Source organism: Accipiter gentilis, chromosome 11, assembly GCF_929443795.1.
Source record: "Accipiter gentilis chromosome 11, bAccGen1.1, whole genome shotgun sequence".
Lineage (NCBI taxonomy): Eukaryota > Metazoa > Chordata > Aves > Accipitriformes > Accipitridae > Astur > Astur gentilis.
The window spans coordinates 7799730-7812661 of record NC_064890.1 but is presented as its reverse complement, the minus strand read 5'-3'; positions in this window follow the sequence as shown (position 1 = coordinate 7812661).

Below are 12932 nucleotides of genomic sequence, written 5' to 3'. Positions count from 1 at the left end.
GCAGCTGCCTTCAGATGAGCTGATTTGCCCCAAAATTGCCCCCAGGAGGAGTCCCTGGAGGGTATCCAAACCCACCTCAAGCTGACCTTGTGGCTTTCCAGCCCTGGAAGACCTCACCACAGCAGAGCAAGGAAGGTAACTGCCAAATAGCAATAGCATCCCTTGGAGAGCAAATTCAGCCATCAAGAGTGGCTGCAAGGGGCGACTGATAATGTTGGGCCAAGGCCAAGAAGGAGCCGCTTTGGTTCACTCTTGCCCTGCGAGACCCTCTGGAGGGACCTTTGTCGAGGATTACGAACTGTTGTGGCAGATAGCATGCCATTAGCTGGACCCTAGGCCCAAAAGTTGCCAAACTGGTCCATAATCTTTCCTGAAGGTCTGGGGAGATGAATGGTCCACTGATGGTTGCTCTCCCGTGCAGCTTGTCCCAGCATGACTTTGCGTTAACATGTTCACAACACCGCAGTTGCCCCTGAAGCTGCCAACTGGCACGGGGTGAAAACCTTCATCTACCTTTGCACAGCAAGACCCATCACGGGTGGGAGGACCATGGTGGCCCATGACACCTGCTGGACCCTGGCCGTGGGGGTCGCAACCATAGTCCGTGGCCAGGGATGTCCCCTGGTCATGTCAGCCACCAGTGCACCCAGGAGAAATGTCGTCTTCAGGTGATGCCTGGACAGGTCGGGGTGCATGGAAAAGGCCAACTCACATAGCTCTGCCATCCACTGACACTCAGGTGGCCTCCAGGACCTTCCCTGCCCTGGGAAGGTGTCATGTTTTAACCCCAGCCAGCAACTAAGCACCACACAGCCGCTCGCTCACTCCGCCCCACCCAGTGGGATGGGGGAGAGAACAGGAAAAAAAAAGTAAAACTCGTGGGTTGAGAAAAGAACAGTTTAATAGAACAGAAAGGAAGAAACTAATAATAATAATAATAAAAATAAAATGACAATAGTAATAAAAGGATTGGAATATACAGAACAAGTGATGCACAATGCAATTGCTCACCACTCGCCGACTGATGCCCAGTCAGTTCCCAAGCAGTGATCTGCCCCCGGCCAACTCCCCCCAGTTTATATACTGGGCATGACATCCCATGGTCTGGAACACCCCTTTGGCCAGCTGGGGTCAGCTGCCCTGGCTGTGTCCCCTCCCAACTCCTTGTGCCCCTCCAGCCTTCTCACTAGCTGGGCATCAGAAGCTGAAAAGTCCTTGACCTAGTCTAAAAACTACTTGGCAACAACTAAAACATCAGTGTGTTATCAACATTGTTCTCATACTGAACCCAAAACACAGCACTATACCAGCTACCAGGAAGAAAATTAACTCTATCCCTGCCAAAACCAGGACAGATGGTTCAGCAAACCCTCATATCGACAGCACTGCACACACCGAGAGGTGGTCCTGCACTCCAGCAAAAGAAACCAGTCCAGAAGACTTCCAAAAAAACCTCATTGGCAGCAGCACTCCCACCCCACAGCATCCCTGCTCCGCTTTCGCCCCATGCCCAGCACTGCCCCGGAGGCACCATTTGAAAGCCAGTGTGGGCTGGAGGGGGATGAGGGGGACGTTTTTGTGTCAGAACACTGTGAGCCCGTGCCCACTCCCCGTCGGGTCGCTGTGAAGTTAGCACAGAGAGATCTGGACTGGAACCAGCATGTGGCTACTGCCATTACCACGGCTTAGAGAAAGCAAAGATTAATGTAATCATTTAATCCCAAGAGATTTCAGGATTCACCAACTGTATCTCACGTCTCCATTCATCACGGCACAGGGGACTTGTGTAAACTGGTCTGGTCTTTGCTGGACCTCCGCTCCCTTCTGATTTCCCTTTCCCTGAGCTCCTGCACGTGCATTCGGACCCCAGCTCTCCCCTCTGCCCCATCTCTGCCCCCCGCTGCTGCAGCACAGCGGTGCCAGGTCCTGCCTGCAGCATCTGACCTGCTTTTTGGCTGGTGAGAACGGTGATACCATCCACCCTCGATTTTCTTGACTTTTTTCCTGGTGACGGGTCCGTCCCCAAAGCCCGCAGACCTCCATCTCCCTGCTGGGTGAGCAGCCCATGGCCACCCTGAACACCCAGGTGCTGGCTGTCCCCAGACAGAGGAGCCAGGACACGGTGGCTGCATCCCACAAAGGTAGAGTTTTGGGTGCTGCTGCCAGACCTCCATAATTTCCTGGCTCCTCTGCTCATCAGGGCATCACCTTCCTGGCTTCATCACCTGGAAAGCATAAAGTGTGCCAAACCCCAGTGCATTAACATGGATTTTGCATTCAACATTTATTACAGCAATGAGCTCCCACATGGTTCCTTCGCTGCCCTTCACCAAGCATGTTGGATCATCCCCCATCTCTCATTTAACGTCCCTTTGGGGAAGCCTTAGAGAGCAGAGACTCCTGCCTCGGACACAGGTCACCCACGTGCAGGCTCCCAGCACCCATCCCAGTCGGATTAGCATCCCTGGGGCCTCCATCCAGCCCCGTGGCCAGGACCAGTCAGTGAGGACGTCCTCCTTCCCCAGGCTGTCTCTCCTCTCCCTTGGTTTTTATTTCCATCTCTTGCTCTGCGGCAACATTCTCCCTTTCCCCATCGCTCCCCGCAGCAGAGGGGACGCCCCTTGGGGATGGCAGGGAAAAGCCCAGGCTGAAGCTGTACCTGCAGGTGTGATGGACTTGCGGTGAGGATGGTGGACACATTTTGCTTGCTCCATCCATGACACATCTGTCCTCCAGAGGAGCTGCAGGCAGGAGCAGGAGGTGCTGCCAACCTGGGGAAGCCGCAGCCACAGACCTCATCCCAGGCTCCCGGGCTTTCCGTGCAAGCCAGGATTCACTTTAATGAACAGAGGTGGATGCTTTCTCCAGAACAAAATCTCTTATAGCTGGGGATTGCTTTTGGAGAGCTTCTGGTAACTCCGCTTGTTGCTGTTTAGGTGGGAAGCCCAGGTTCATGGCCAAGGTTTACACCCTTCCTGCTCTGAGTCAAACCATTGCACTACTTCTTGTGCCAGGCAGAAAATCAAAAAAGCTGAACCGAGGGAAGGTGACGGCTCGAGCTGGGGAGGGATTTCACTTCGAACAGGACATTGCCGAGGTCTCAGCCTGCAGCTTTGCTGCTCAGCAGTGCCAGGTTAGTTCGAGCCCTGGAGGAGACGGAGCTGCTTGGGGAGAACAGAGACCTGCAGATCTGCTGCCCCATCCACTGAAGGGGCACGTACCTCTCTCCTGCATGCCCAACGCTGGGCTCTGCATTACCGTTCACAGCGTTTCACGTAGTGAGCACACGTTTTTCACGAGCAGAAAGGTCATCAGCTTCTCTACCACAGCCAGGGCCAGGGCATGGAATCACAGAATGGTTTGGGTTGGAAGGGACCTTTTAAAGACCATCTCCTCCAACCCCCTGTGATGGGCAGGGACACCTTCCACTAGATCAGGTTGCTCAAAGCCCTGTGCAACCTTGTAGTCATATGTTTGAGTTACGGCCTAACCTGCTCAATTTAGGGTTAAATAGGATGCATTGTCCTTTAAGGAGGACCATTACTCAATAGTTTCACTATGTAGGCCTGGTTACTTTGTATAAACGATACGTGCTTTGCTAACGACTATACCCTTGAAGAAGGAGCTAAAGACTGATAAAAAGGAAACTTCCTACTCCAGAAGGCTCCAAAAGCCGGATGATTGCCAAAGAAACATGAACTGGGCTAAAGGGAAAGGTGGTAGGGGGAGATCTCAACCACCGACTCAGTTCAAGACTGGAAAGACTTGCCCCACACACACCTGCAAGGACCATGCTTGCTAATTTACATAGCAAGTGAGGCTAATTTAAACATAACTAATCAATAGTACATGAGATGGCAACTACCAACCAATGAACGCAAATTTAGGCGGGTTTTTACTAATCATGTAACAGAATAAACACGTTGTAGTTCTTTGGTGTGGTGTGCCAGCTTTGTGGAATTATCACCTAGCACCCATCTTTGTGCAAACGTGACATAAATAAATATCTCGGCTCTGTGTGTAAGATTGGCTTACTGCATACTGGGTATTGAACCCCACTTATGGGACAACAACCTGGCCTTGAACACTTCCCGGGATGGAGCATCCACAGCTTCTCCGGGCAACCTGTGCCAGTGTCTTACCATTTCTTCCTTATGTCCAGACTAAATCTATCCTCTTTCAGTTTAAAACTGCTGCCCCTTGTCCTGTTACTACAAGCCCTGGTAAAAAGCTTCTCTTGTGTTTTCTTATAAGCTCCCTTTATATACTGAAAGGCCTCAATAAGTTAGCTTTCTCTTCTCCAGGCTGAACAACCCCACCTCTCTCAGCCTGTCTTCACAGGACAGATGTTTCATCCCTCTGACCATTTTTGTGTCCCTCCTCTGGACCCGTTCCAACAGGTCCAAGTCTTCCTCATACTGAGGACCCCAGAGCTGGACGCAGTTTTGCAGGTGGTGTCTCACCAGAGCGGAGCAAAATCACCTCCCTCGACCTGCTGGCCACACTTTTTGTGAGGCAGCCCAGGATATGGTTGGCTTTCTGGGTGGCGAGTTCACATTGCCAGATCATGTCCAGCTTTTCATCCATCCATCCATCCATCCATCCATCCCCAAGTCCTTCTCGGCAGGGCTGGTCTCAATCCATTCATCCCCTAGTCTGCATTAATACTGGCGGTTGCCCCAACGCAGGTGCAGAACCTTGAACTTGGCCTTGTTGAACTTCAGGAGGTTCATATGGATCCACTCCTTCAGCCTGCCAAGGTCCCTCTGGATGGCATCCCTTCCCTCAAGCAAATCAACTGCACAACTCAGTTTGTTGTCATCTGCAGATTTGCTGAGGGTGCACTAGAAACCACTGTCTATGTCATTGATGAAGATATTAACTAGTACTGGTGCCAGTATGAATCCTTGAGGGACACCACTCATTACTGGTTTCCACTTGGACATTGAAATGTTGACTGCAACTCTTTGGACATGGCCATCCAGCCAATTCCTTATTCATCTGACAGCCCATCCATCAAACCCATATCTCTCCAATTTAGAGGCAAAAGTGTTGGGGGTCACCGTATCAAAGGCCTTACAGAAGCCCTGAACCCCATCACTGCAGATTGTAGGTCATACAGAGTCTAACATTTTTGAAGAGTACTCAAGTAGCAGCCTGTCTCGCCCAGGGCCTTAGCCCTGTCACGGAGTCAGAGATGCTCCTATCCACTGCAACCCCCTCCTTGTTGGGTCTAGGGGTGCTGGGGGGTGAGACCTCTTCTCCTGACCCCACAAATCATGTGGTGGTAGATGTATGTAGGATGTTGGCACAGCGACGTGCCTGGCTGCCACCCACCCAAGAGGCTCAGACCCAAGAAAACCCAACATTTGCACCCACGGCCAGGACTCAGAGGCTCCATCTCTGGGCGTGCAAACCGCGCCTGTGTTTCACGCTGCAAGTTTTCCTCTGTGAAACTTGGAGGCAGGACACTGCTGAGCCGACCTTGAACAACTCTCACGTCTCTGTCCTCCTCCATCCCTGTCTCCGTCGGGGAAGACGAACCCACCCACCCCACGCACAAACTCCTTTGCTTTCGTTCGACACAACCCCCTCTGCAAGTGCGAAGGTTAATGCACAGCCAGCGCGGTGCCCTTCCAGAGATGGTTTGCTGGCGAACCCCAGATCTATTCCTCCAGAAACAAATTGCTCTTCAACTATTGCCATCTTGTGGCGTCTGTGACCCGTTACTTGTTCCTTTTATCTGCTAATGGTGTTGGTGAGAATCAGCAGTGTACACAGGCAATTTTAAAATGAAATGTAAATGAATCAGAAATGCCTACGGAGGAGCCATTAGCATAAATCCAATCAAAGGGCTTTGTTTAACTTGTTAAAAATGACTAAATATTTAGTGAGCGTGGGTGGGCGAGGTGATTCTTGCTCACACTCGGAAAGTTTTAGAAGCAAAACTAACGCGGATATCTTAAATGGATGAACTTAAAAGCAATTTTCTACCCCGAACTCTGCCTCCTTGGTCTATAACTCACTGGAATATCGTCACCTGTTCAAGGAGATCACCTCTAAAATATTATCTTTGCTTCTAATAGCAGTCAACTCACTCAACACGGATATTTGGACTCTATGTCATGAGCATTGCAGGGATCTCCTGGCAGTGGGGAGTCCCTTGGAGCAAACCCCACCCATCCCAGTCATGCCAATGGTCCCCCTGGGTGGGATGCTGGGGATGCAAGGCAAGACAACACCACCAGCTGTGCAGGACCACCCTGCCCTGCCTGTGTTATGCACCACCAAGATCACCTTGGGCATGATAGACTAGTTATAAGGAAGAAATTCTTCCCTGTGAGGGTAGTGAGGCACAGGAACAGATTGCCCAGAGAAGCTGTGGATGCCCCATCCCTGGGACTGTTCAAGGCCAGGTTGGATGGGACTTGGAGCAACCTGGTCTAGTTGAAGATGTCCCTGCTCATGGCAGGATGGGATGGACTAAATGACCTTTATAAGTCCCTTCCAACCCAAACCGTTCTATGAGCAAGAGACATTCCAGTGCCTATAGTCTTTGTCTAAACTGGTAAGACTGGGTTGGATTCACTGCTGTGTCCCCGGTGCTATCTGTTGAGTGTCAGGAGGTGCACGTGAGGCTGATGTTTGGTGACAGTTTAAGTGGCACAAGGAGACCTGCCAGCAGCCCCCTGTGTTTCTCTGCTGCAGCCCACCCATCCCACATCCACTCCTTACCCTCTGACGTTCACAGCAGCTTTTGCAGAGCTACCCAGATTAAACCAACCCTCCCCAAAAGGGGGAAAATCCACTTTTTTTGGAGCCCACATGTATTCCCTGACCCATTAGTTACACCGTAGGACATATGGATAGTGCTAAGAATATTAGTCATAGCAAGGTTTGGCTCTACAGCTAGGATTAAATCAAATAACTGAGTTAAAAACAACACTCAGACTTGGCTCTGCAGTGACTCCTTGGACTCCACAGGCATCACTTGAGCAAGTGGCGGATGGGGCTTGGGGCAACGCTTTGCATTTGGGAAGATTGGCTTTTTCCCACTGGTTCGTTCTCCAGCACGGAGTTGCATCGGGGCGGGTGTTAATTGCATTTCTGGAAATCAAAGCAGCCGGCGCTGGGGTTGTTTGCTGGTTTTTGCTTTGCTGCTTTCCCTCAAGCACTGCCCGTCAGCTGGCTTTGCTTTCCCATCTGCATGGGAAAATACTTCAACCAGAGGCACGTCTCTCCCCAGGGACTCCCAGGGTACCCTGAGTGTTCGCCCCTTTCCATGGGCTTATCCCCCTGCCCGAGGATGAGGTCCTGCAAAGGTGGATGCTGCTGTGGAGAGTTTACTTAATGCCAATAACGCCAAGCCTGGGCACAAATCCTGTGAAAATACATTTGGAATTGGCTGCAGGGGTGGGAGGTGGGGGGGGAGGGCAGGGAATGGGATGCAGGGGGTGCAAAAGAAATGGAGGAATGGCAAGATTTAACAGTGTGATCATTGCTCTCCCCGTGTGTTTTGGTGGGTTTTTTTTTTTCTTTTAAATGCTGGAAAAAAGGCCTTTAGAAGGATGCAGACCACCACATTACAGCACTTCCCACCAGCGCCGGGCATGCCTACTGAGTGCAGGGCTGCATTTGGGGGTGCAGGGGGTGCAGGGAGCCCCGACACCCTCCTCCATCCACCCCCATGTCCCAGGACGGTGGGAGGTCCAGCCCCACCGGAGGGGTCTCACCTCCCGGCAGCTTCACCGATCATCCCCGTGAAACAGCCTTTGCGTCTCTCCCTCTGCATGTAAATCGGGTGATTTCCAGGAGTTTCTCGGGGGAGTTGCTACCTGCGGGCTCGGCTCAGTAAACCTCGCCTCCCCCCAGCTAGCTGGACTGGATGCAAGAGAGATGTTTAGGTTCCTCCTCTGCTGTGAGATTGTTATGGCAACACGCTCACATTCAACCCCTCAAGGAGAGCAAACCACCGAAACCCTGCTTAGGGGTTTGGGTTTGGTTTATTTTCGCTTTTCCAAAGGGAAAAATACACTATTGCACAGTGGTGATCCCTGCAGAGACAAGCGCTTGCATCGAGCACACGTGGCCTCTTTCGGGGCACCTTGCCTGAAGCCCTGAGAGCGCTTTGCTGATGTTACACCTATTTCCCAACGGAGGAACTGGGTGTATAAACCCAGTTTTCCCCATTTGCTCAAGTTTCAGGTGCGTGGTTGGCACGATCCCAGGGTGGGATTCAGCTCTGGTTTGGCAGCCAACAGTTCAGGTGTGTTTAATGGGTTCTAATTAGATGCTCGTCTAATGGATACTGCTGGGTCAGAAGAGGGAGCAGAGGCAGGGACAGACCTGGAGGGCTGCATGTCACCCTATGGAGGGGAAAGGGAAGCTGGAGGCAGCAGCACCCACCACCACCCTGGTTTCCAGCAGGTAAAGCAGGCAGGATTGCTGAGGTCGTTTTGCTCCTTGCAACAGGCACCAGTTTGCCCTGGGAGTTGCTTGTTTCTTTGCTCACGCATCCAACTAGCCTCAGTGCAGCATCAACAAGTGCCTGGCACCTCAAAAAATGAAGCACCCAAAGCAAGATGGAGTCCAAGCTGAGGCCATTCAGCTCATCGTTGATGGAAGAGAGGAGCGCATCCCATCTCCATCTTGATGGGACTTGGGCAAACTCCTCTGGATGAAGCCCCAGCCCCTCTGCATCAGTCCTGCTGGGAGGTCTGAGAGGTATTTTAAGCTGAGAGAGGATGGATTTAGATTAGACATAAGAAGTTTTTTATGATGAAGGTGGTGGGACACAGGAACAGGTTGCCCAGAGAAGCTGTGGATGCTCCATCCCTGGCAGTGTTCAAGGCCAGGTCGGGATTGGACTAGGTGAACTTTAAAGGTCCCTTCCAACCTAAACCAGTCTATGATTGTACAGTTATATGGTTTGAACAGCACATTTGCCTTCTGCTGTGCTCTGGCAGCAGGACAGCATTTGCCCCACGGGTCCACCTAAACTCCCACCCATCCGTACCAACCCCCCACAGCTACTGGGTAGGGCTGGCAGTGGTGGGAGGCAGAAAAATCCTGGATGGAGAGTAAGTAAGAAGACTCCTTGCCAAAGAAATTATCTGAAGCAGGTGGTTCCAGCTCGGAGGAACTCAATTTATATTCCCAAACGACGTGCCGGGAGCTGCTCACAGCTCCATCAACAAGCACGACGCAGGCGAGGCAGATGTTTCGGTGAGTGCCAGCAGCTGGAATAGGATCGCTGGCTCAGCTCGGCTGCACCCATCGCTCCAGACGGTAATTTGGGAAGTCAGTGTTGGAGGCTCATCCCAAAGGAGCCTGTATCGGGTGGCTGCAGGTCTGGCTGGCAGAATCGCACAGCCCTTTCTGAAACAAAGCTGGGTACTGGCGCGCGAAGCCAGTCGGGAGGAGAGGCTCCTGGATTATTTATAGGCTCAAGCCTTGGAAAGGATCTTGGCGCAGAAAAACACAGGGTGTATGGGCTGTGCGTGGGGCCAAAGCAGCCCCACGATGGTGATAACGGGGTCGTGCCGGTACAATCCACGTTGCAGGAGCGGCTCTCCCCAGGGCATGTCCCTGCCAAAGCTTTTTTGGCATGGGGGAATGGCAAATTTTTGGGGATGCTTTTGCTCAGCGTGGTGGGATGTGGCTTGAGGAAACAAAGCCCTACGAAGGGTGAAGGACACAAGGAGCGTGCTAGCGGGCAATGCAAGGCACAAGGCTTGCCCACTGAAGCAGAGGTCATTGGTACGGGTGAGCTTTTGGGTCCGGAGGGGGAAGGAGGTGGATCATGTAGGCTGGGCAGCGGCACTACAGGGAGTGCGGCAGAGGCTGCTGCATCGCCCAGCCTCATGCACTTGTTTTATTTTCCATGTGGTGACCAAAGGTCCAGTAACGAAGAGCAGCTCTGCAGTGTCTGCTGCCCCAGCCTGGCAGAAGTAGGGGGGGGTCACTGCAATGTTCCCCAGGTGTGATACGGCGAGGATGTCAAACAGGTCGAGACAGCAAAGGCAGGGGGTGGGAATACCAAATCTAATACAATTTTGGAGAGATGTAGGTAAGGCCAAAGGGCATTCAGCAGGAGCCACTCCTAACACTGCAAGCAGCTCTTGCAAGAGGCCGTGGGAGAGCACACAGGCATGTCTCAGCCACAAAGTGCCACCTTCCCAAATTGCCCACAAGGCTTCCTGGAGCCAGGCGTGCTTCCACCCGAGTTGCCACTGAGCCTGCCCACCACGGGGAGAGCCCTCACCACCCCAGCCCAGGGCTGATGGCTGTTTGTACGAGCCGTGTACGTGCCTGGGCAAATAAATAGGTAGCAACTGGGAGGTGGACTTTCCCTTGGGGCTTTCATGGTGGCCAAGTGCAGGAGCAAGGTAAGAAATGCTGCAAAAGGGACGAGGAAGAGATGGACGTTGCGAGGGTGTCTCTTTATGGGAAGGATTAGAGCAGCTTTAAAGCAATAGTGTTTAACTGCTGGTGCAAAAGCAGCCAGCAGCCCCTGGCCGGGCACACAGCAAGCAGAGAAGAAGCACCAAGACCCCAGCAGCATTCGTGTACGCGCTGCCCTCCCCATCTTGCATCAGCAATTGTTGGAAAATGGGGTCCAGGTGAGAACCCCATCGGCCGTTCGTAGGCAGCGTCGCCCAGTTTGACTGGTACGCGGTGCAGGTTGGTTAGGGGCCAGTGCTGGAGCAGCAGCCAGGACTGCAGAGCCCCGGCCAGGACCCCTGCCCACGGGTGCTCCATCCAGGCAGATGCTCACCTGGGTGCTGGGCCAGGGGTGCTCAGCCCAGCCTAGCCCACCGGGGCTGGGGAGGGGGCAGGTGGGCAAAGGGAGCATGGGATAAATACAGCCTGCAAAAAGGCAGAGGAAACTGCGCTTCCTTAAACTGCTGTAAAACACGATAGAAATATTTAATAGAAGCTACTAGGGGGGTACCATTTATTTGGCTTTTGCCAAGATTTTGATAAAAATCTCACGTCAGAGACTATTAAAGCACCTTATCAAAGGTTAGAGGCAAAGTCTTCGTTTGGCGACAGAAAGCAAAAACAGGGACCATCTGCTCCTTGAAGCAAAAAGAAGCAAACACCGAGGCACAGCAGAGGCCACTACTGGCATCATTATTATTTAATACTGCTTGTGTATTAATGAGACGCAAGAAGAAGAGAAAAACAAGGCAAGGAAAACCGACGATAACACAAACTTACCTTGCTTTGTCAAAACAGAGACAGGTGGGGGGAAAGCTATGCTGTGAGATGTGTTTTACAACACAAGAAATTAAATAATCACACCAAAGTTAAAGTTTTCATATCAAAAGCATATGACCAGCCCCACATGCCAGTGGAAGTGGCTTCAGTGCATTAAACCTAGCATTCAGCACAAGTGGGGGTAAACCAGCTGGTCCCATTTTACCAGCCACTTCATTGTGAATTCTGCAATGAGGAAAAAAAAAATAATCACTTTTGCTGTCATTTCTTACCCTGGTTTTAATCAGCAATATTTTCTCATGCTCTTCTGATGCCACAGTTTCTTGGTTACAAACATTGCAGGGGAGGCTGCATTGTTTTATTTTAAAAAAAGTTTCTGCTGACATTTAAGAAACAGAACAGGGAGAGTTCACACGCTGATCATTTTGTAAACACCAAAGATGCAGACCCAAGTCAGAAGCCTACATGGATCAGAAATATTGCTTAGATTTAACCTGGATGTATAGGCAACAAAGCACTTTGGCCAAAGAAATCTGAGCTGCTAATAATCCATGCTCCGAGTCATTCAAGGAAAAAAGACTGGAGAAGTGCAGGCCCTGCACCTGTAAAGGTTAAGGACATCTGTCACGTCCTCCTGTCGGCACAGGAGGCAGCCGGCTTTGATGTGACTGAACGATCTGGCCGCAGCACGGAGGGCTCTATCTTCTTTTCTTTTTTTCCTTTTTGCACTTCCTCAGGTGCGCAGAGCAGACAGTTCTCGTGGCATCGGACCAAATCGCTCCAGATCATGGAATTTCTGCTGGAGATTTTTGCATGCAGATGGTGAAAAAACCCTTTTGGGGGCGGGGGTGGTGGGGGGCAGCCATTTGATCATTTTTTAACTCTAGAAAACATTATTTAACTGTAGGGATATGTTACCTGAAGCAGGTGGTTCCAGCAGTGCAGGCTCTCCCCAGGGCTGCTGGATCCCATCACTACTCTTTTAGGGTTTTGCTTACAATCCTGCACCAAAAGGACGTTCCCCTGGATGCACAGGATTCCCTTTCTGATCCCACACGTCCTCCAGCGGCTGTTTCAACCGCGGGGCCCCCAACCACAAACGTATGGGGTACGCGCACGCTGGCTGCAGCGACAGCGACCTGAAGCTGCAGCAGAGATGTGGCTGGCTGCTCCCTCTTGGCTCGTTTTGCTGGAAAAGCCGCTTTCCTGCCCGTTGTTTGCCCACACAAAGACTCACCCCAGCGCAGGCAGGAGGGACCACTGGGACACGTGCGGGCCCACCTGAGGATGCTCCACCATCGCCCATGCCAAGAAGCGTGCTTTTAATTAACCAGCGCAGTCAATTATGCACAGCGCCCACCTCCGTACCCTGGTCCTGTTTAGTTTCAGCTCTAGAGGGTCACGTCCGTACTGGTACTAATGGGCTGCATGGATACCCCTGCATGTGTTTTCCTTTCTGGAGGACCCTTTCCCACATCTCTTGTGTTCAGATGTGACCATCCCACCCTCAGAAACTGTGGGAAGCGACAGGGGCAGCCCCATGAGGCCGGTACCTCCCTCCCACTCCTGCACGTAACACGGGACACGAGGCAGCGTCACCAGACATCACCACCTCGGCATGAATTTCCATGTGTTTGGGTTTTCTTTCAGTCATGCTGCCACCTGGAAATATCAATTATTTTTTCCCCCCTGTATTAAAGAAGTAAGTG